The sequence below is a fragment of the Martes martes genome (genome assembly GCF_963455335.1).
Source record: "Martes martes genome assembly, chromosome: 8".
Taxonomy (NCBI): Eukaryota; Metazoa; Chordata; class Mammalia; order Carnivora; family Mustelidae; genus Martes; species Martes martes.
Genome location: NC_137895.1, coordinates 52,514,849 through 52,536,282, shown reverse-complemented (window position 1 = coordinate 52,536,282; position 21,434 = coordinate 52,514,849). Strand labels below are relative to the sequence as shown.

The window sequence follows — 21,434 nt, the reverse complement described above, 5'->3', positions numbered from 1 at the left end:
CACAGTTTTGTATATAGATTATCCCCTTCATAACACAATATCTTCATGGTCAGGAACTTCTTACTTACTCTTCATAATTTGCTGTGCCTTGCACATAATAGACATGTGATAACTGTTGTAGGAAGTGGGAAAAGGTAAGAAAGAAGGAAGTCAGGGAAAAAAATCTACACGAGAGGTAGGAACCAACAAGCAGAAACCAGTAGGTCATGCTCCCAAGGGCAATATACCATTTGTGCTTTTCCCTCCTGCCCACTGCATCATCTGCAGAATTCTCCAGTCTACTCTAATGCAAAGGCCAGATCCTCCTAGTAAGTAATCATCCTTGATTTGCATAATTGCCATCCTCACACTTCTCAAAGCATGCATGAGTTTACATGACATCATTTTGTACAAATCCCAATTTAGTGCAGCATCTCGTTTGTGGCCTCAATTCTGCACATTCATTGTCTCTCTGTACATATTCTGGTAATTTCTCTCCCTCTACCTCCCTTGCAAATGATAGGTCAGTGTGGGACTGAAAACTTCTCCAACCTTCCTATAATCCCAAAATGAGAAGCAAGAAGAATCCTATCACATCTGTGCAAATGAGCGGCAAACCCTGTCTTGGATGATGACTCCTAAAACTCTGGGTAAGTGACCTTCCCCCAAAGGTTCTCCAGTGGACAAGGGTGGTGGATATCTGAACACTACTGACATCACATTCGCTTTTTTGTTTCCCACAAACATAATTCCATAAGGTTAGGTCTTTTCTTCTTTTGATTTCTACCCACAGTGTTTTCCTCCCAGTACTCCCACTGCACCTGGGCCCCACAAGCACTGTACTTGGGCACGGGAACACTCAGTGTCCCTTAGCCTTGAGTTTTTTTCAGCTTTATTTCCTATTCCAGCTGGTAGTAAGTTTAAAGAGCAGCCCTTCAAGATGATTACAGAGCAAAAGTCATTTTTAGCTGTTAGGGATGGCTCGGACTGCTATCAAGATGGATGCTCATTTTTTTTCTACATTCTTTGTTTTAAGGAATGTGAATTTCTCAGTGAATGCAGAGGCAGTGCAGTCCCCAGAGCTCTGTGGAAATGAGATTGCTGAGGTCCCTGAAGTCGAGAGAAAAGACACGGTCGTCAAGACCCTATTGGTGGAGGTAAGTCAGTCTGAACCACTTCAATACTTTTCTGAGACTGTAACAATAAAAACAGTGAGAAACAGCATGACCATCTTGGACTAACAAAGAATAATTAACACCGTACACACACAATCCACCTGATAAGATTAATGGAATTTCCTGCCTTAAAAGTGTTATAGTAAACTTTTTTAGCTAACTTATCATAAATACTCTTTCTCACGAATTATTTCAGACCTAGTCCCTTTTCCTGACCTCTCCATCCCTTCTAAGATTCATTTATTTCTTACACTTTTTACCTCTGATTATCTTTCCTTATTATCCCTCATTTTCTCTTCTGCTGGTCTCCATGGTTCTTCAGAGTTTAATGGATTTATAGTAATTTGATCATAAGTAGGGTGTTAAGATTGTTTAGTGTAAACCCCACCCTTCAAAGCAATGAACCTGCGGTTATCCTTCAAAAACCTGGACGTTTATCCCTTTTCTCCTTTTTTTTTTTTTTTTTCACTTGAGCCTGAAGGTATTGAACAAGAAAAGACTTTCAACTCTATGGCCTGCACTTCAGGTAAGAGTCCATCTTCATAATCATAGTGAGAATAATGTTTCCCAGGGATATGTATGTCAAGTTACAATGCACATCCATACATGTTATCTCCCCCTTATCTTTAGAATATTTCCTTAAATTTGACATAGCAATAAGTATTTCTTTATATGCATTTTACAGAAGAGGACACTGAGCCCACGAGAGGGGGTTATTATGGCCTAGGGGTGTGGACAAGACCAACACTAGGGCTTGCTGAGTTCACATTTAGCCGTTATCTCCATAGCCCAGGGACTGCTCATGAACCAATAAGGATATAGTAGCTCAGAGGGTCATAGTCTAGGTAGAAAGACAGCAAAGTCATAATAAGGTTGAATGACAGTGATATTCTCCAAAATATTTAATGATGAAACATATGGCATTTTGTAATCTTCTTACTGAAAAAATGTTCCATGGCCAAAAAAAAAAAAAAAAACAACAACAACACTTTACATTAGAGATTTATCATTTCATTAAGAAACAGCTGTAGCTTTTAAATTACATTGCCACATTAGTATTAGTTTTATGTCTGTAGTGTATATGACACTGTTCTTGTTTTTGATAAGGACCAATTTAAAATATAAAAATCAGAGAACAATAAAATCAGAGGATTAGACAATCAGATCAAAGAACTATATGCCCTATCAGCTCCCACGCCTTCTTTTAGAAAGAACCACCATGCACAGCTACCCAGAACATAGTAAAATGAAAGGGGAAAGGACTCTGGAAGTCATTCTGTGCCAAGAAGCGCTGGAAAATTAAAGGTGATCTCATCTTAAGCCAAAGTTCTTATTCTTCAGACTTAGTGTTCCTAAAGGAGACACAATAATATGGATAAATATAATAATAACTACAATAATAACTCTGCTCACCTGTATGGAAACATCATGTGTTGCATGGGCTGTTCTAATGCACACATGTTTTATATGCATTCTTCCACTGAATCATCACATGAGCAAGTTAGACTATATATAAAGAGGTTAAGTAATGTATCCAAGGTACAGAGGTAGTAAGTGTGGCTCTGAAACCCCCCTCCAAAACACCACATTGTATTGCTATAAGAGATGTCGCACTTTGGTATGGGTTATCTGTTTCCAAAGGTACCGAAATATCTGAGCAGTTATCCAAAGGTGGTCAAAGAATCTGCCAGAACCTCTTTCTCAGTTTTGGGTGAGTCATCTTGCACCCGGGAAACTTGGGACAAAAGAGCAGCCATCATAAATCTGAATCTATACACCTATATTTATATATTTGTGGGGGGTTTTAAGATTTATTCATTTATTTATTTGAGACAAAGAGAGAGAGAATGGGGGAGGGGCAGAGGGAGAGAATCTTCAACCAGACTCCCCACCGAGCATGGAGCCTGATGCGTGGCTCACAACCGTGGACCATGACCTGAGCTGAAACCTAGAGTCAGACACTCAACTGACTGAGCCACCCAGGCGCCCCAATATTTGTGTTTAAATTGCAACTTATTAATAGCATCTATTTCTATCAGGATTCTGGAAGTCTTACTCTCTAAATATAAATTTCCTCTTGCCTAAATGATGGCGTCTATGACTCTAAATATGAAAATAATTTGTCTTTAATAATGTTGGTCTACTTAAGAGCTGAAATTACTCTGATATCTAATCTTTCACATTCTCTAGGTGACATATTAGGTTCTGCTATGCAAAATATACAGAATCTCCTCCAGATGTCCTGTGGCTGTGGAGAATAAAACATGGTCCTGTTTGCTCCTAACATCTATATCTTGAACTATCTGAATGAAACCCAACAGTTGACTCCAGAGATCAAGTCCAAGGTGCCTGGCTATCTTATCAGTAGTGAGACAAAAGTTTGCTTTGTTAGTCTGAGACTTTTCTCGATTAAACTTGAATTATATTACCAGATATTAAGCTATTGATGGTGACTTTGTGGGAATGACAATTTTCCCACCATATAATAAGATGTTGTATTACGGCATATCCATAATGTTCCTAAAACCATGTCAGATAGGAGACCGTACAATGCCTGTGGCTTCTGGATGCATCAGCCTGCACTTATGGGTGGCCCGCCTTTCTATAACACTTCTTGCGCTTCTTGAACCTTCCGTTCCAGGCTACCAGAGACAGCTGAACTACAAACACCAAGATGGTTCCTATATCACCTTTGGGGAACAATATGGCAGGAACCACGGTGACACTTGGTAAGAAAAGAAAATCTATTCTGACTTTCAACTATGAGTTCACAGCATGTACATATATTACATGTACATATATTACATGTACATATATTAGCCTATTTAATTCTTAACACAATCCTGTGTTATTCACTTATGTGCTATTCACTTCTTTTTACAAAGGAGGAAATGGCATTCAGCATGGATAAGTAAATGTCTCTGGTATAAACAACTAATAAGTGGCAGAACTGAGAACACTTGGAAGTTGATTCTTTTTATATCTAATACACCAAGCATCTTTTCTTTCTCATGTTGCTAAGGGACCATTGTAAGTTTGTGATTTTCCTTCTTAAGTTTTTTCTCAGCACTGAGAGATGCTAGAAACAGGTTAGAAAAACTGAGTGTACTTTACTACCTTCTGCTAGATGACTCTGTGTGTGTCTGTCTCTCTCTCTCTCTGTTTATCCATCTGTCTTCTGTCTCTCCACCCAACTGTCTGTCCATCCATCCATCCCATCTATGTACCTGTCTGTCCATCTGCTGATCTACCTCTCTATGTATCTATCTGTCTTGAATAAGTCTGACCACACAGGAAAACAAGTGGAAATCAATGACCCAGAAAGTGGTGGAGGGACTGGGTGATGTGGAGGGAAATATTTACTGAAGCAAGACTTTCAAAGTAGTTAGTTTATTAGAGCATTAGCTGAAGAAGAGAAGATAAGAAGTTTGTGAAAAAGAAATAAATACAGAAAGCCCAGAAGTGTGAGAGCAAATATCATAACTACCCAAGAACACTAGGAGACACCTGAATCTCTAAAGTGACACAGAAATGCTTTAGGAAGCAGGGACCGGTTGGTAATGATTTACCAACATGTAGCTAATGTTGTAGCTAAGCAAAAAGAATGTGGAAGCTGCCAGCTTCACAGAAAAAGTCTCCAAACTCTTAGTGATAGCTCACTGACTCTCATGAGGGTGCACTGGGGAGAGATGGAGTCTATGTGTGGGAAACAGAGTATTAGGGTGCTACATGGAAAAGACCACCCCACTCTTCCCCACCCTTCGGGATCACTGCCTTTGTACTGAAGACTTTTGCCCAGGCTCGAACCTACATCTTAATCGAGGAAGGATGCATCACCCAAGCCCTCGTCTGGCTCTCCCAAAGGCAGAAGGGCAATGGCTGTTTCAGGAGTTCCGGGTCTCTGCTCAACAATGCCATTAAGGTGAGGTGCTCTGAGTACTTATCCTGAGCCTCGTGATATATCAAAACTAACATTCCTCCAAAGGTCAAAAGGTGAGGGGAGAAGAAAGGCACAGAGACGTTGTGAAGATGAAGTCCAGCAGTGTGAGAGGGCATCAGGGAAGGAATATTAAACCTGAAAATTCTAGAGGACAAAGAAACAGTGCTTTGCATGCAGATGCTATTTTGCTTGATAGAGACAGATCCTGAGAAGCGTCTCTATGAAACAGCAGTAGAGAATATACTAAAATTTGAGAGTAGAATTAATAAAAATCTGCCCCCTCTCCACAGGGAGGAGAAGAAGGTGAAGTGACCCTCTCTGCCTACATTACTATCGCTCTTCTGGAATTTCCTCTTCCGGTCACTGTAAGGTTCACCTCAATCCCATTTCCTACCATGGAAACTACGAGCCTTATGTCTGGACCATCCCCTACTAGAAGCCAAGACTCCACTTTCCTTTTGCTCAATGCTGAGGCATTTCTCAGCTAGATGAGCTCTTCAGTGAATCCACTGAAGGGAACTTATGCTTGCCTAGCCATGCCCTTGGACTCTATACCAAAACTAATCTGAAAACCACAGGCTTGCTAGACTTATTCTTTTAAGACTTAACTATAAAACTAAGAGATTTGATATATCTTTTCCATTTCAGTCTCGTGGATATCTGGCTGTCTACCTGGCTGGCTGACTGGCAACCACAAATGGCATCTATCGAGCAATATCCAAGTCAGGGTTGTCTCCATCCTCTACTTACCCTAATTTGACATCCTTACCTCTTTGTCTTTGCAGCACCCTGTTATTCACAATGCCCTGTTCTGCCTGGAGACTGCCTGGAACACAGCAAAGGAGAAGACACTTGGGAGCCACAGCTACACCAAGGCATTGTTGGCCTACGCTTTTGCCCTAGTGGGAAACCAAGAGAAAAAGAGAGAAATACTGAACTCTCTTGATGAGGAAGCCACGAAAGAAGGTGAGAGCAAATGGTAAAAAAAATTTCCCCTTTTGCTTACACTGATACTACGAAAAGAGAAGAGCTATATCCCAAATGAAAGTAACCAGCTCCCATCTGGAATTCCTTAGCCAACTCGTATATTGTGAAATCAGAGCACCTCTTATAAAAATGTCTCCTTCGGTGCCTGAGTGGCTCAGTCAGTTAAGCCTCCAACTCTTGATTTCAGCTCAGGTTTGTGAAATTGAGCCCCATGGCAGGCACCCCGCTCAGCAGGAAGTCTGCTTGAGAGTCTCCCTCTGCCCCTCCCCCCATGCTCACTCTGATTTAATTTATACATATTTCACATGATATCTGTCTCCCCACTTGGATGAAAAGAGGCACAACCGAAAACCATATTAAAGGAAGTGTAATAGCATTTTCCAAATGTTTTTATCTCTATTTGCCAGAGATTATCACAAAAGTCCTCTGAGATCAATAGGTGGGTTTTATATTCCAGTTTATCTTTTAGTTTCCAGGAAATACCTCAAGGAATAAGAGAACTCTCTCTGTCACTTTTCTCTTCCTCTGACTCAATTAAAACACTTGAGAGACTGATAAGGATGCTCTATGCTTCCTCCTCCAACAATAAACTTCAACTTCTCCCCACAGGACTAAACCAACTTTAGCATGGAGATGGGAGTTAGTGAATTTGCAGGGCTTATTACTTCTTCTCTATACTCTCTTCAGCTCCATATGATACAAATATGTATGTGTTCACGTATCATCTACTAGTTACCAGGATTCTCTCATTTTTCTCACCCTTAAGACAACTCAGTCCATTGGGCGTGACCTCAGAAACTCAGGGCACCAGTGAGGCATTTTTACGAACCCCTAGCTCCCTCAGCTGAGGTGGAGATGATGTCCTATGTGCTCCTAACTAACCTCACGGCCCAGCCCGCCCCGACCTCAGAGGAGCTGACTTCCACCTCACATGTCATGAAGTGGATCACAAAGCAAAAAATTCCCACGGGGCCTTCTCCTCCACCCAGGTCTGTGGTTCCAAATAGTTTTCTCCAGTCTCTAGATTCACTTGGCACATGGGAAGCTTGAAAACACAACAGTTAATGAGGAAAGAGAAGAGACTGTTACATCTTAGGAGAGTTACTTAGGGATATTTGAGGATAGTGAGAATATGAAGACCTCTAAGACATTCTCCAAAAACACTTTTCCCTAAGCACTATGTTAATATCCTGTCGATTTCGCTACTCACCGTAAACATCATTCCTCTCTAAAGCTTATGCACATTGGTCATTGGCCACACTCTAGGGTTTTTGAATATCAATGCTCTTGATATTTTGGGTCAGATGGTTAGTTGTGAGGGGCTGTCCTGGACTCTTCAATGTTTAGCAGCACCCCTGACGTCTCCCCACTAGACGCCAATAACACCCTACTCCCAGTTGAGACCAGGTAAAATCACCCCTGGTTAAGAGTCTGTGTTGTAGGGGCATCTGGGTGGCTTAGTCAGTTGAGCCTCTAACTCTTGATTTCAGCTTAGGTCATGATGTCAGGGTTGTGAGATCGAGCCCCATATCAGGCTCCATCCTTAATGGGGAGTCTGCTTATGATTCTCTCTCTTCCTCTCCCTTTGCCAACCCCCCCAAATAAATAAAATAAATCTTGAAAAAAAAAAGAAGAATCAGTGTTCTAGGCTCCAGACTAAATCTGTAGGATTCTTTCAACAAGAAATTATCTAAGGTGAGCCAGAAAATTGTACGATTTAAATGAAAGTAGACCAAGTGGAGTTCACTTTGATCTTCATAGAATGATCAAGAAGTCCTGTTCAGGCTCTCCACTCCTTTCTACCTACCCTGTGAACTCCCTTCTGATCTCCTCTTTAAACTGACCTTCTTTTTCAAAGCTGAAGTTCTTGGAATTTTCCTTTCTTGTTAAACATCCAGAGAATCTGAATTTTCACTCCTACAATCTTCTTTTAATATTTAGGATGGACCTGTTTTTCAGAGAAATTAGGTGTGCAGAATGAAAAATAAGCTGTATAAAAGAAGAAAAGAAGGTTGGGAAAGTTCTGCTGTCTCATATGACTACTCCTAGCCAGTTTCTCTCATTCTTCTATCTACATTAACACCAGTCACTCTTTTTCCTAACTTGCTGATTTTTTGACCCAATCTTTGCAAGATAAAGCCAAGAGGACTATTGATGAAAAAGAGCAGGCTGCATCTTCTAGAAAGAGAATAATCCCTTAGGACAAAACCAATATAAGGGAAAATAAGTGGTCGGGCTAATTCACATCAATATTCTTGTATTTCATTTACAGAAACTATAGCATAACTTTGATGAGGCCTGAAAGGCAGCAAAAAAGGAAAAACAATGAGTAGGTGTATACTTCAGGGGAAAAAGCCAACATCCCATCGTGGTAACCAACACAGACTTTGGGGGGAAATCCGTGCTACCAAAAACTTACTCTGTGGAAGTGGGTTCTCCACTCATCTTCTCCAGGACACAGTGGTGGCTCTCCAGGCTTTATCCAGATATGGAACAGCCACCTGCACCAGGACTGGGAAAGCTGCCCAGGTGACCATCCAGAACTCACAGGCATTTGTCACAAATTTCCAAGTGGACGACAACAACCTCCTGTTGCGGCATCAGGTCTCATTGCCAGAGCTGCCTGGAGAATATTCTATAACAGTGACTAGAGACAGATGTGTGTATCTTCAGGTAAGACTCCAGTTATGTGGGAAAGTTTAACCTTACTGAAGGAAAGGGGAGCTCTGATCTCTCCTTCCTGGACAAGTAAAGGACAAATCAGAAAAGTTGAATGATGAAAAAGTGAGGAGTCCCAGGTAAGGAGAGAAACTGATTCTGTGTTTGGTGTTCCACAGACATCCATGAGATACAATATTCTTCCAGAGAAGGAGGACTCCCCATTTGCCTTGAAGGTGCAGACTATACCCCATACTTGTGATGGACCCAAAGCTCACACCAGCTTCCAGATCTCACTGAATGTCAAGTATGACTTCTGACTGAATCACATAATCCTGAGTCTAAAAGCTATCTGGAAACTTTAGTAATTAAAAATATATTTGGAAGCTATGCTGTTAGGTGGATATAATTTAAAATTGATATATCTACTAATGAAGTTAGCCTTGTATACATTACAAAGTGATCCTTTTCTCTAGCAATTTTTTTAAAGATTTTATTTATTTATTTGACAGATACAGACCACAAGTATGCAGAGAGGCAGGCAAAGACAGAGAGGAGGAAGCAGGCTCCCTGCTGAGCAGAGAGCCCGATGTGGGGCTCAATCCCAGGATCCTGAGATCATGACCTGAGCCGAAGGCAGAGGCTTAACCCACTGAGCCACCCAGGCGCCCCTCTACCAATTTTTTTGTCTTAAAGTTTCAGTAACTTTAAAAATATTTAAAAGCAAAGTCTGGTCTTAAACTGTCAAATAAAAAATGTAGACCATTCAAATGTTCTAATAAATTCCTACTTTTACACAAATTTTTTGTTCAACTCATTGCTGAAGAATAAGTTACTTTCGGGCACCGGGGCAGCTTAGTCCGTTAAGCAACTGCTTTTGGCTCAGGTCATGATCCCAGGTCCTGGGATTGAGCTCTACACTAGGCTTCCTGCTCAGTGGGGAACCTGCTTCTCCCTCTTTCCTTGCTCCTACCCCCTGCTCATGCTCGCTCGCTCACTCTCTCTCTCTCTGTTGAATAAATTAATAAAAATTTTTTTTAAATTACTTTCCACAAAGATTTGTGCTTTAGGTTGAAGTAAGTCTTCCTTACCTCTTCTGAATAATTAAATTCTATTTTATTATTTTTCTAATCAAATACATAAATAGCAGATGTTAATATTAAATAGTATAAATTAAATGTAAAATACAGAAATTGTCCTGTAATAACCCATCAAAAACCTATAGGAATTTGGGGCTCATGGGTGGCTCAGTCAGATGAGCATCCAGCTCTTGGTTCAGGTCATGATTTTGCTGTTCTGAGATGCAGCCCTGCATTGGACTCCACGCTCCACATGGAGTCTGCGTCAGATTTTCTCTCCCTCTGCCCCTCCCCCTGCTCACACATGCTCTCCCTCTCTCTCTCTCTCCCTCAAATAAATAAATAAATAAAATCCTTAATTTAAAAAAAACTTATAGGAATCCTAAGAAAACATAACAGCATATAATACTATGTGTCTCCTGCTAATGATATTGATATTGCAAAACAAATTTTATTTCAGACAACCAACCTAATTAGTAAATATGGGTTTATTCAAAGTATAAAGCATAAGAGTCTTTCTGATCCCACACCACTTTGGAACTTCTCCGGAGACATGCTGCATTCAGGTTAACTAAAAATAGAAAAGAAATAGGGGTGCCCGTGTGGCTCAGTGGGTTAAAGCCTCGGACTTCGGCTCGGGTCATGATCCCAGGGTCCTGGGATCGAGCCCCACATTGGGCTCTCTGCTCGGCGGGGAGCCTGCTTCCTCCTCTCTCTCTGCCTCTCTGCCTACTTGTGATCTCTCTCTGTCAAATAAATAAATAAAATCTTTCTTTAAAAAGTAGAAAAGAAATACCTACAAAATAAAAACTGTATAGTATAAATGGAGTGTCCAAAAACTGCCAATGCAGATTACCAAGCTTCAGGTCCAAAGATTCTGATTTGATAGTTTTGGACTGAGACTTGAACATTTATGATTTAGTAAGCTATAGATCTGATGTACATTCAGGGTTCCAAACATCAATGTCATACATGTCCATGGAACATAGATTTCTAGGAGTTAAAATGTTACAGAAAACTTCATGAAGCTAGCATTTGTATGATAGGTCTTGAAGGAGGGACTCTGGCTTTCTTTCACATACAAAGCCCTTATTCCTTTTTCCTTTGACACTACAGTTACACAGGGAGCCGTCCTGTTTCCAATACGGTGATTGTTGATGTGAAGACAGTGTCCGGTTTTATCCCCTTGAAACCAACAGTAAAAATGGTAGGTGTGTTTTAAGCCTAATAGATCTCATACAAAAGGATGCTCTGTATCTTCAAACTAAGACCATATCAATATCAAAGCCTTATTTATAGCATCCTGCCTCAAGAAATATTTTTCCAAAACCCAGGAAATTCATTTCAGTAATTGCTTATTTGTCTCTAATTGAGGGACTCTTGTGATACTGGAGAAACCCAAGAGGAGCCGTACACAGGCTAGTTAGGGATTTAAAGCACATAGGCATGAAACTTTATTTTACTGCAACAATGCAAGAAAGACAAACTATGATTAAGTACCAAATTGGCTGAAATGCTCTAAAAAATTTGGCAGTGATAAAGTTAATCTGACTAGATTCATCACAGATGCCAGAGGGTCTAATTGTTACTTGGATATTGAGGCATGATAGAAATCCTGATCTGAAAATACCCGGCTTCTGTCTCTTCACGGAAAGCCAGATGATTTTTTCACAGTCAAGACATGACAATGTTGCCCATATCCAAATCTGATTCCTCCCCTTCACCCATCTTTTATGTCTTTAATGTAACCCAGCTATTTATTTATTTATTTATTTATAACCCAGCTATTTAATCATGAAAATGATTTATAGGAATCCTTCCCCTGACATCATTTAGACACTGTCCCTTACTACAATCTATTCTCATTTTCTAACTTTTTAAATTTTCTGATTTTCCTCAGCTTGAGAGATCTAGCCAAGTGAGCAGGATGGAAGTAAGGAATAACCATGTCCTCATTTATGTGGAACAGGCAAGAGTTCTGACATTTTGGCTGACACTATACATATTGGTGGTCTTTTTAAGTGGGTCTCTTCACTAGAAAATAAGTAGTATGAGGAAAACAGTAATTAGTGGCACCCTTCCAGAAAGTTCCTTTATTCTAAGAGAACAGAAATCTCCTTTTAGATCCATGGAGTCTTCTGCTCTCTTTAATTATGTTAAAATTGGAAAATGAGTATTTCTATGAAATTTCAAGTAGAAAACCAATAGAACAAAAGGTTTATTGTGTCTGTTATTTTGAAGACCTCCCCCAAAAGAATAAATATATCACATGGTGATTGATCAATGATAGTGTAAACATTTCTAATATATCACTATATAAGAGAAAATAAAATCTAGACCTCATGAATATCTTCAAATCTGACTATAAAGCAAAAGAAATTATTTATCTGGCACACAAGTAGAATAGTTCAATAATTACAAATGGCACCTCTGCATCTTAGAAACCATTCACATGGGCTCAGAGAGTTAATCTCATACAGAAGACTACAGGAGAATATGGATTGTCTCAGGTGTTTAGGAGAAAATCAGGGGAAATTTGTTCATGGTAAAGTGTTTCCAAAGTTGCATATAAAACCCATCTTGGGGGCACCTAGGTGGATCAGGTCATGGTCTCAGCATCGTGAGATCGAGCCCCACATCAGACTTCAGGCTCAGTGGGGAGTCTGCTTGGGATTCTCCCTCTTCTCTACCCCCTGCCCTTGCTTCTGACCTTTTGTCTCTCTCTCTCTCTCTCTAATATAAATGAGTAAATATTTTTAAAAATAAGAAAGTAAAACTCATCTTGTCATCCATAAATGTTTGCTCACATAAAAGACACTCGTGTATAAGAATCAGAGAACAAAAAATAATATAATTTATTCAGGGAAGAGGGAAGGAAGCTTTCTAGTCTCATCATTACTCCCACTTTTCCTTTCAGGTAACAAATCAGACACTCAGCTTTTCCTTCATAGTTCTGCAAGACATCCCAGTAAGACACCTCAAGCCAGCGACTGTTAGTCTATGATTACTATGAGACAGGTAAGTCAAAGGAAACTGAAACAACTACAGAATCTCAACCCAGAGCCAAGAAATGCATCCTGTTGTTACAGTAGAACCTAGTTTTAGTCCATCCAGTCAGTAGTACATCTATTTGTCTCTCTGCTCTGAGATACATAGTGTAGAAACTATTATCAGAACCAATTTATCAATATCTGTTGAGTCAGAAACTTAGAAATTTAAAAAGAAGGATAATATTTGGTCACTGCTCTCGAAGAGTTTAGAGACATAGAGAGTGTAATACACATACAATGATAATACAATGAGGAAACGCAGTTTATGAGAAATAAGTGTTAGAATATAGATATTTTAACTATCCTGTTCAACACTTGTATATTTATGCAGTTTTGACACTCCTGATATGATGTACTTTTCTCACAAATAGAGTGGACAGACTTAATATGGGCTGCAGTTTATTGATTTTTTTTTTCTTTTTTTTTTTTTTTTTTTTTTGTCTCCTTTCATCCAATGATTCTTTCAGATGAGTCAGCCATTGTTGAGTACTTTGCCTTCTGCAGCAGGTAAGAGGTCACATTCCAGGACCATCATTCCACAGGAATCGTGCTCCCTAAACTTCCTTCTAAATTTAAAATTCTCTACAAGCCTTTTCATACACCCAAGTCTGTTCATTGGGCACATTCTCACACAGAAAACTGTGGAGAAAAGCACTTACTCTGTAGGTAGACTCCAAATTCAGATATTCACACCATTATCAGTAAAGTCAATAAGCATTGTTTGCTCATTTGTTGATAAGATAGCTCTCACTATTAGGCAACATTTTCCATCACAGGGGATTTGTTTCCTTCTAACAAAGTCTAGCCCAACGTCTGTAAAATGAAGTGTTTATTGGAACAGAGCCACACTCATTGCATTATTTTTTATAGCTGCTTTCAAAAGTTGAGTAGTTATGACAGAAGCCACATGGCCTGTAACATCCAAAATATTTACCATGTGGCCTTTCACAGCCAAAGTGTGCCAACCTCTGTTCTAGCCCCCTCTGCTCCCCAGGCTCAACTGAGGGAGTCTTCCTGAGAAAATCCCACAACCTTCCTATGTTTCTTTTTTTTCCATAGATGCAGATCATGGCAATGTTTGAGGACCATAAGTAGGCTATGTATTTTGCTGGATTCCCTGTCCTGTACTTCTATTTAAAAGAAATGGACTTGTTTGTTTCTGTGAAACAGACATCAAAGAAGCTTGTTAAATAAACGTAAGTCTCTGGTCAAGCTATCATTTGTTCTGTTGTTTACTTATCAAATATTAACTACACGTTCACATAAAGAATTATATTATTTTAAATAATGTGAAGAAGAGAGATGTGTAACAAATCTACTTAGCGTTCAGCTGTGGATATTACATATAAAGTCAAATGAGGAAAAACTGGTAATAGCTTACATTCTGAGAGGCCTCAAGAAAAAAACGCATCCATTGGTCTAGGAAGCCTTTGCTTAGAGATAAGTAAGTAGTATTGATTAATGAGAGGAAACCAGAAATATTGTCTTTGTCCCTCAGCTAAGACATCAAAAATGGACTTCAGAAGAGACTAAAATGATTGAAGTAAAAGAATGTGCTGGAGACAGGCAGTATTGTGCAGTGGGCTAAGTCTAGACACAGGCGCCAGATTGCCTAGAGACAAATTCAGACTCCATCCATGCCGCACTGACTGAGTGAGGAGGAGAGTTACTTAACCTCTCGGCCTCAGATTCCTGACAAAGAAATGGGAATAACCCATTGTCCCTCAATGTAATGTTATGAGTATAAACTATTCTCATGGAAGAGGGGAAAGAGAAATAGTTGAATCAAGCAAGGGCTCTTAAAGCTTTGGCTAAAATGAAGAGTATGTAAGTTCCATTTGTATTCTATTGGCTAAAGGAAGTCACATGACCAAGCCACATTTTAATGGGGCACTCATTCAGCATGTTCTCACTTCCCTTCATGGGAGAAATCACAGGTCATCAGGGTTTCCCCTGGCACCAAACTGTGCCACCTTGGGAGAAGGTGATGAAAGCAAAGTGAAAATATTCTTCTTACCCTCTTCAGTGCATCTATTCTTGGATGACCTCCACCCCACACGGTGTGCTGGGACTTCCCCACTGGACTCTCCAACTCCCCCAGGGTACTCTCACCCATAACTGCCAAAATCAGTGTTCTGTGGGAGTGATGGTACAGAACTCTTATTGATGATGTCCCCTCTCATTTCAGCCCTACTGTGGGTTTCTTCCTGTCTCCAACATTCCTTAAATGGGTGACTGGGAAGAGGAAAGGAGGGTAAATGGACCTATATTTGATTCAGAAGCCAAATCATCTTTCAGTTGCTGTCCCCTTGATGAAAGGATTCTCAACTCAAACCATTTTTGAGGAGGAATTTTGTCTATTTGCTTTTATTTTTAGCTTATACGGGTCTTCTCCTCACCCCCCTCCTCCTCTCCCTCCTCCTTCTTCTCCCCCACCTCCCCTTCCCCTTCCTTCTCCTTCTCCCTCTTCTTCTCTTCTCCATTCCCCTCCTCCTCCCCTTCTTCTTCCTCCACCTCCTTCTTCTTCAGAAAATCAAATATTGTTGTAATTTTGTATTTGCATAGTATTTTAAACATCTCAGAGACTTTTCTACGTATCTCATTTTACCTAAACCATTTTGCAACTCATAATGAAATAATGTATTTAGGTCTTAAACACCAAGAATTACTAACATCACAAAGAAAAATAATTAGACATTCTGTGCACCCCAGTGGATGAATGTAATATTTCCTATGAAGTAGCGCTGCCAAAAAATTAAATCTAATTCTCTGTTCCTGAGGAAAAGCTAAGAAACAGTATGAAAAACTGTTCTCTTGGCCTCCCTCAGAATCAAAGTCACCGTGTTTCAAAATGGAAAATGTAGAAGTCTTTAAAGATGACCCAAAAGATCTGATCCCAAATGAATGTGGGAATTTTGTAAAAAACAAGAGGTTTCTCAATCACTGGGATTAGATGGGACAATGAGAGGGAGGACAGAAGGGCAGGTCGCCAGGAGCCTAAGAAATCTCTCCTTGATCCAGACCTCTTATTGATTTCACCTTAGGTTTTCCAAAGAGAAAAGAATAAACTCTGCACTAATCCCTTCCTTCCAGTGATGCAGGTAGTGCTATTTATCCCCACGAATTTTGATCCCTTTCTTATGAGGTCAAGTATTGCTGATCCATTCTTACATAAAGAATGGAAGAAGTAATAAACAGAGATTAACACATTTTTCCGACATTTCACTACTCCCAGAAAAAGACGTAAGTCTCTTAAAGCTAGTGCTCTTTATTAAATCCTGGGATTAAAATTCCATATTTCTAGGATCATTTTTGCTTGCACAAGCAGGAAGAATATGTGTGTGGGCAGTAATGGCATTATCAAATAGAGACCAAAGAAGAAACTGGGGCGGGGGGGGGGGTGGTAATTTTACCCACTCCTGTATAAGAAAATCATAACATGGGAGCCTAGCACCAGAAGTCTTTCTTTAAAAGGAAAAAAAAAAAAAAGTCTTTTAAACAAAAAGTGTTTTTATCCAATAATGTGAGGTTATGGAGATGTATATGTAAAATGGAAATTACCAAAATGATAACTAGACTGTTCTCCCTGCCTTTATCTTTTCCTTTCTCTTTTTTCAAAAAGAAAATATATCTATGCACTTACCTGAACTGAAAGTATACATGTTCATTTTTCTTTCAAAACACATGAAATATTTCTCAGTTTCCCAGCTTCCTTCCCTGAATAGCATGGAAGGGTAACTTACTGAAAATTAACTGGTGTTTTGTTTTCACTTCTAAAAAGGATTTGGGAAGAATGTGATCTGTGCTGATCCTAATCCCTTGTTTTTCCCTTCCCTATTTCAAAAGTGTAGCCAGGCCCTTGTGTTCTCTTGCCTTAAGAATTTTTAAGGTTAGAAGCAGAGGTTACTTAAAGATAACTTTGTGAAAGCCCTGCCTACTGAGCAAATTACTTACTCTAGGTGCTCCTGAAGAAGAGGAGAAATAAGTTTTTTGCAGGGAGGAAAGAACAGAAACCCAATTGGCAGGGAGAATCCAAAACCAAGAGTTGGGTGGAGTTTTGTGCGACCCAAGATAGTGGATATCTGCGATCCCCTCCCTCACTGCACGTAAGAGGCAAGACAGAGCCTCTCAGTTAAATGAGGCCCACTCTGAGCTACAGAGCTCTTAGTCTCAGCAAACAATTTCATGCCCAAATCTAACATAGAAACACCCAAGCAGCCAGGCTTCAAAGGGATCTCAGGGATTTGACAATGACATGGTCATATCAGGAGTACCATTTCAAGCAAACACTAAAGCAATCTTCTCATTTTCCTTTGCAAGTCCCAGTGTGAAAAAAGCTCTAATAGCAACTAAGATTAAGTCTCACCCAGCAATTTGGAACAATGGAAGCAGAATTGGGTTTAATTCAACATAAAAAAAAAGGAATGTTATATTTCTTGAATGCCACAGTTTGTGGTTTCTAATTCATATCTGCTATGGCAATAAGTGTTCTTAAAAATATGCCAACACTTCTATTTCCTTACATCTGAAAATTGAAAGTTCTTATTCTTTTTACCATCATTGTGAAACCACTGTGACTAATTCAGGGTTTGGCATAAAGTAGTCAATTTCTTCCTCCCTTCCTCCCTTCCTCCCTTCCTTTCTTTCTTCCTTGCTTCTTTCCTTCCTTTATTTCTAAGTGGTTATTTTTCTTGAGGTATGACTGACATACAAAAAAAGACATACATATATCATGCCTACATCTTGATGAGTTTGAAGATAAATATATACTTATGAAACCATCACCATATACAATGCCACAAATGTAATCATGATCAGTTTCTTCCCTCCCTCTTCTTTGATAAGAACATTTAACATAAGATCTACTCTTTTGAGAAACTTTTTATGGATAGCCACATGCAAAAGAATGAAACTGGGCATTTCCTTACACCATACACAAAACAGACTCAAAATGGATGAAAGACCTAAATGTGAGACAGGAATCCATCAAAATCCTAGAAGAGAACACAGGCAGCTACCTTTGTGGCCCTCGCCACAACTTCTAGCAACTTCTTGCTAGACACGTATCCAAAGGCAAGGGAAACAAAGGAAAAGATGAATGATTGGGACTTGTCAAGATAAAAAGCTTTTGCACAGCAAAAGAAACAGTCAACAAAACTGAAAGACAACCCACAGAATGGGAGAAGATATTTGCAAATGACATATCAGATAAAGGGTTAGTACCAAAAATCTATAAAGAATTTATCAAACTCAACAACTGAAGAATAAATAATCCAATCAAGAAATGGGCAGAAGGCTTGAACAGACATTTCTGCAAAGAAGACATCCAAATGGCCAACAGACACATGAAAAAGTGCTCAACATCACTCGGCACCAGGGAAATACAAATCCAAACCACGGTGAGATACCACCTCACACCAGTCAGAATGGCTACAATTAACAAGTCAGGAAATACAGGTGTTGGTGAGGATGCAGAGAAAGGGGAAACCTCTTACACTGTTGGTGGGGATGCAAGGTGGTGCAGCTACTCTTGAAGACAGTATGGAGGTTCCTCAAAAAATTAAAAATAGAGCTACTCTATGACCCAGCAATTGCACTGCTAGGAATTTACCCGAAAGACACAAATACAGTGATCCAAAAGGACACCTGCACACCAATGTTTATAGCAGCAATGTCCACAATAGCCAAACTATGGAAAGAGCCCAGATGTCCATCAACAGATGAATGGATAAAGAAGATGTGATATATATATATATATATGTATATATATATATACATATATATATATATATCACCTGTGTGTGTGTATACACACACACACACACAATGGAATATTAATCAACCATCAAAAAAATGAAATCTTAGCATTTGCAATGATGTGAATGGAACAAGAGGATATTATGCTAAGAAAAATAATTCAATCAGAGAAAGGCAATTATCTTATGATCTCACTGATATGTGGCATTTAAGAACCAAAACAGAGGATCATAGAGGAAGGGAGGGAAAAATAAAATAAGATGAAATCAGACAGTGAGACAAAACAATAATAGACTCTTAACTACAGGAAACAAACAGAGAGTTGCTGAAGGGGACATCGGTGGGGGTATGGGGTAAATGAGTGAACAGCATTAAGGTGGGCACATGATGTAATGAGCACTGGGTGTTATATGCAACTGATAAAGCACTAAACTATACCTCTGAAACTAATAATACACTATGTGTTAATTTATTGAATTTAAATAAAAGAAAATAAAATAAACTTTTACGCATACAATACAATGTTGTTAACTATAGTGCTATGCTATACAGATTTCTAAAGCCTATTCACTATGTGTGGGTAAAACTATATGCGCTTTAACCAACATCTCCCTGATTTTTCTTGCCCTTGGTAACCACCATTCTACCCTCTGCCTCTATGAGTTCCATTGTTTTTGATTTCTGATATAAGATAATAGATTTTTTTGTTCTTCTGTGTCTGGTTTATTTCCTTTAGCATAGTGTCTTCCAAGTTCATCCATTGTGGAGGCCGAGAAAATCAAGGCTATCCCACTTCAGGTTTAGCCTTAACATAAGTACAGCCATCTCAGACCCCTATGCCTTTCCTTACTTTACTTTAGTTCCAGGAAACCCCACCCTACTTTAGTTCCAGGAAGTCCCACCCTACTTTAGTTCTAGAGACCCCCACCCTACTTTAGTTCCAGGAAGCCCCACCCTGCTTTTGTTCCGGAGCCCCCCACCCTGCTTTAGTAACAGGAACCCATAAATACCCCTGCCTTAACCAAGCTCGGGGTCCAAGTCCCTACTCCACTGCATCGAGTATACTTGGGCCCAAGCTTAAGCATGTCACCTCGGGGTCCAAGTCCCTACTCTGCTGTGTCAGGTATACTTGGGCCCAAGCTTAAGCTTGTCAAATAAACCCTCATGTGATTGCATTGGTGCTTGGCTCCTTGGTGGTCTCTCAGACATGAAAACTCGGGCACAACACTATGTAGTAGCAAATGGCAGAATTTCCTTCATTTCTTTTTTTTTAATTAACATATAATGGAATTTCCTTCTTTTTTAAAGCTAAGTGTATCCACTACCTGTATATACCACATTTTCTTTATTATATTGTCCATAGACATTTAGGTTGTTTCCATGTCTTTATTATTATAAATACTGTTTCAATAAACATGAAAGTACAGATATCTCTTTGAGATCCTGATTCCAATTCTTTTGGGTAAACACCCAGAAGTGGGACTACTGTATCCTAAGGTAGTTCTATTTTTATTTTTAATTGTTTGAAGAGCCTCCATACTGTTTCCCATAATGGCTTTACCAATTTACATTTCCACTGACAATGTACAAGGAGTACCTCTGATCCACACGTTTCTAAACCCTTGGTATCTTTCGACTTTTTGATAATGGTTATCCTAACACTTGGGAGGTACTATCTCATTATGGCTTTATTTGCATTTCCCTGATGATTACTGATGTTGAACACCATTTCATATACCAATAGGTCATTAGTATGCCTTCTCTGGAGAAATATCTATTTGGAGAAATGGTCTTTTGTCCTTTTTTTAATCATTATTTTTGGTGTAGTTTGGGGGTTTTGGTGGGGGAGGGTTTTTGGGGGGTTTTTTGCTATTGAGTCATATGAGTTCCTTATATATTTTGGATATTAACCTTTTATCAGATACATGATTTGAAAAATTATTCTCTTCCATTCTGTAGGTTACCTTTTCACTTTGCTAATGATTTCCTTTGCTGTACAGAAGCATTTTAGTTTGATATAGTCCATTTGTCTATTTTTGCTTTTGTTGCCTATGCATTTTTAGTGTCTTATACAAGAAAGCATTGCCAAGTCATTTGCTCTCTCTGTTTTCTCCTAGGAGTTTTACAGTTTTATGCTTAAGTCTTAATGCATTTTGAGTTGATTTTTATGTATGGTATAAGATAAGGGCACAATTTCTTTTGTATGTAGATATCCTGTTTTCCCAAAAACATTTATTGAAGAGACTATTCTTTCCCCATTGTGATTCTTGTCCCCCTTGTTGAAAATCAATTTACTATAAACATATGGGTTTATTTCTAGGCCTTCTCTTTCGTTCCATTGGCCTAAGTGTCTGTTTTTATACCAGTACTATACTTCTTTGGTTGCTATAGCTCTGTAATACAGTTTGAAATCAGAAAGTGTGATGCCTTCTGCTTTATTCTTCTTGGTCCAGATTGCTTTGGCTATTCAGGCTCTACAGCAGTTGGAAACGTTAACAAGCCTCTATCAGAAATGGAGTTACAGCAGGCAGAAAATCAGCACCATCTGACAGCTGGATATAACTGACATCTATAGACTACTTGATCCAAAACCTGCAGAACACACATTTTTCTCAAGCTCACATGACATAGTCATCAAAACAGACCACATTCTGGGCCATAAAATGCACCTTAACAAATTTAAAAGAATAGAAGCCATACAATGTTTGCTCATAGACACAGTAGAATTAAACAAGAAATCAGTAATAAAAAGGTATCTTGGAAATAAAATACTTGGAGATTTAAGAACAAATTTCTAAATAACACATGA

At 39.2% G+C, this 21,434-nt stretch overlaps 1 pseudogene across 1 annotated transcript in view; it reads left to right on the top strand.

Annotated features, from left to right (window-relative positions):
• LOC308347052 (pregnancy zone protein-like) overlaps positions 1 to 21,191 on the top strand; it is a 63,248-nt pseudogene extending 42,057 nt beyond the window's left edge. The window contains exons 17-32 of the transcript in view: positions 503 to 633; positions 1,016 to 1,136; positions 1,629 to 1,680; positions 2,796 to 2,865; positions 3,345 to 3,521; positions 3,796 to 3,883; positions 4,893 to 5,076; positions 5,385 to 5,459; positions 5,880 to 6,060; positions 6,848 to 7,070; positions 8,536 to 8,754; positions 8,919 to 9,046; positions 10,935 to 11,025; positions 11,719 to 11,787; positions 12,736 to 12,836; positions 21,079 to 21,191. The product of the transcript in view is annotated as a pregnancy zone protein-like (transcript). The remainder of the gene's footprint in view (positions 1 to 502; positions 634 to 1,015; positions 1,137 to 1,628; positions 1,681 to 2,795; positions 2,866 to 3,344; positions 3,522 to 3,795; positions 3,884 to 4,892; positions 5,077 to 5,384; positions 5,460 to 5,879; positions 6,061 to 6,847; positions 7,071 to 8,535; positions 8,755 to 8,918; positions 9,047 to 10,934; positions 11,026 to 11,718; positions 11,788 to 12,735; positions 12,837 to 21,078) is intronic.
• The last annotated feature ends 243 nt before the right edge of the window (positions 21,192 to 21,434 follow it).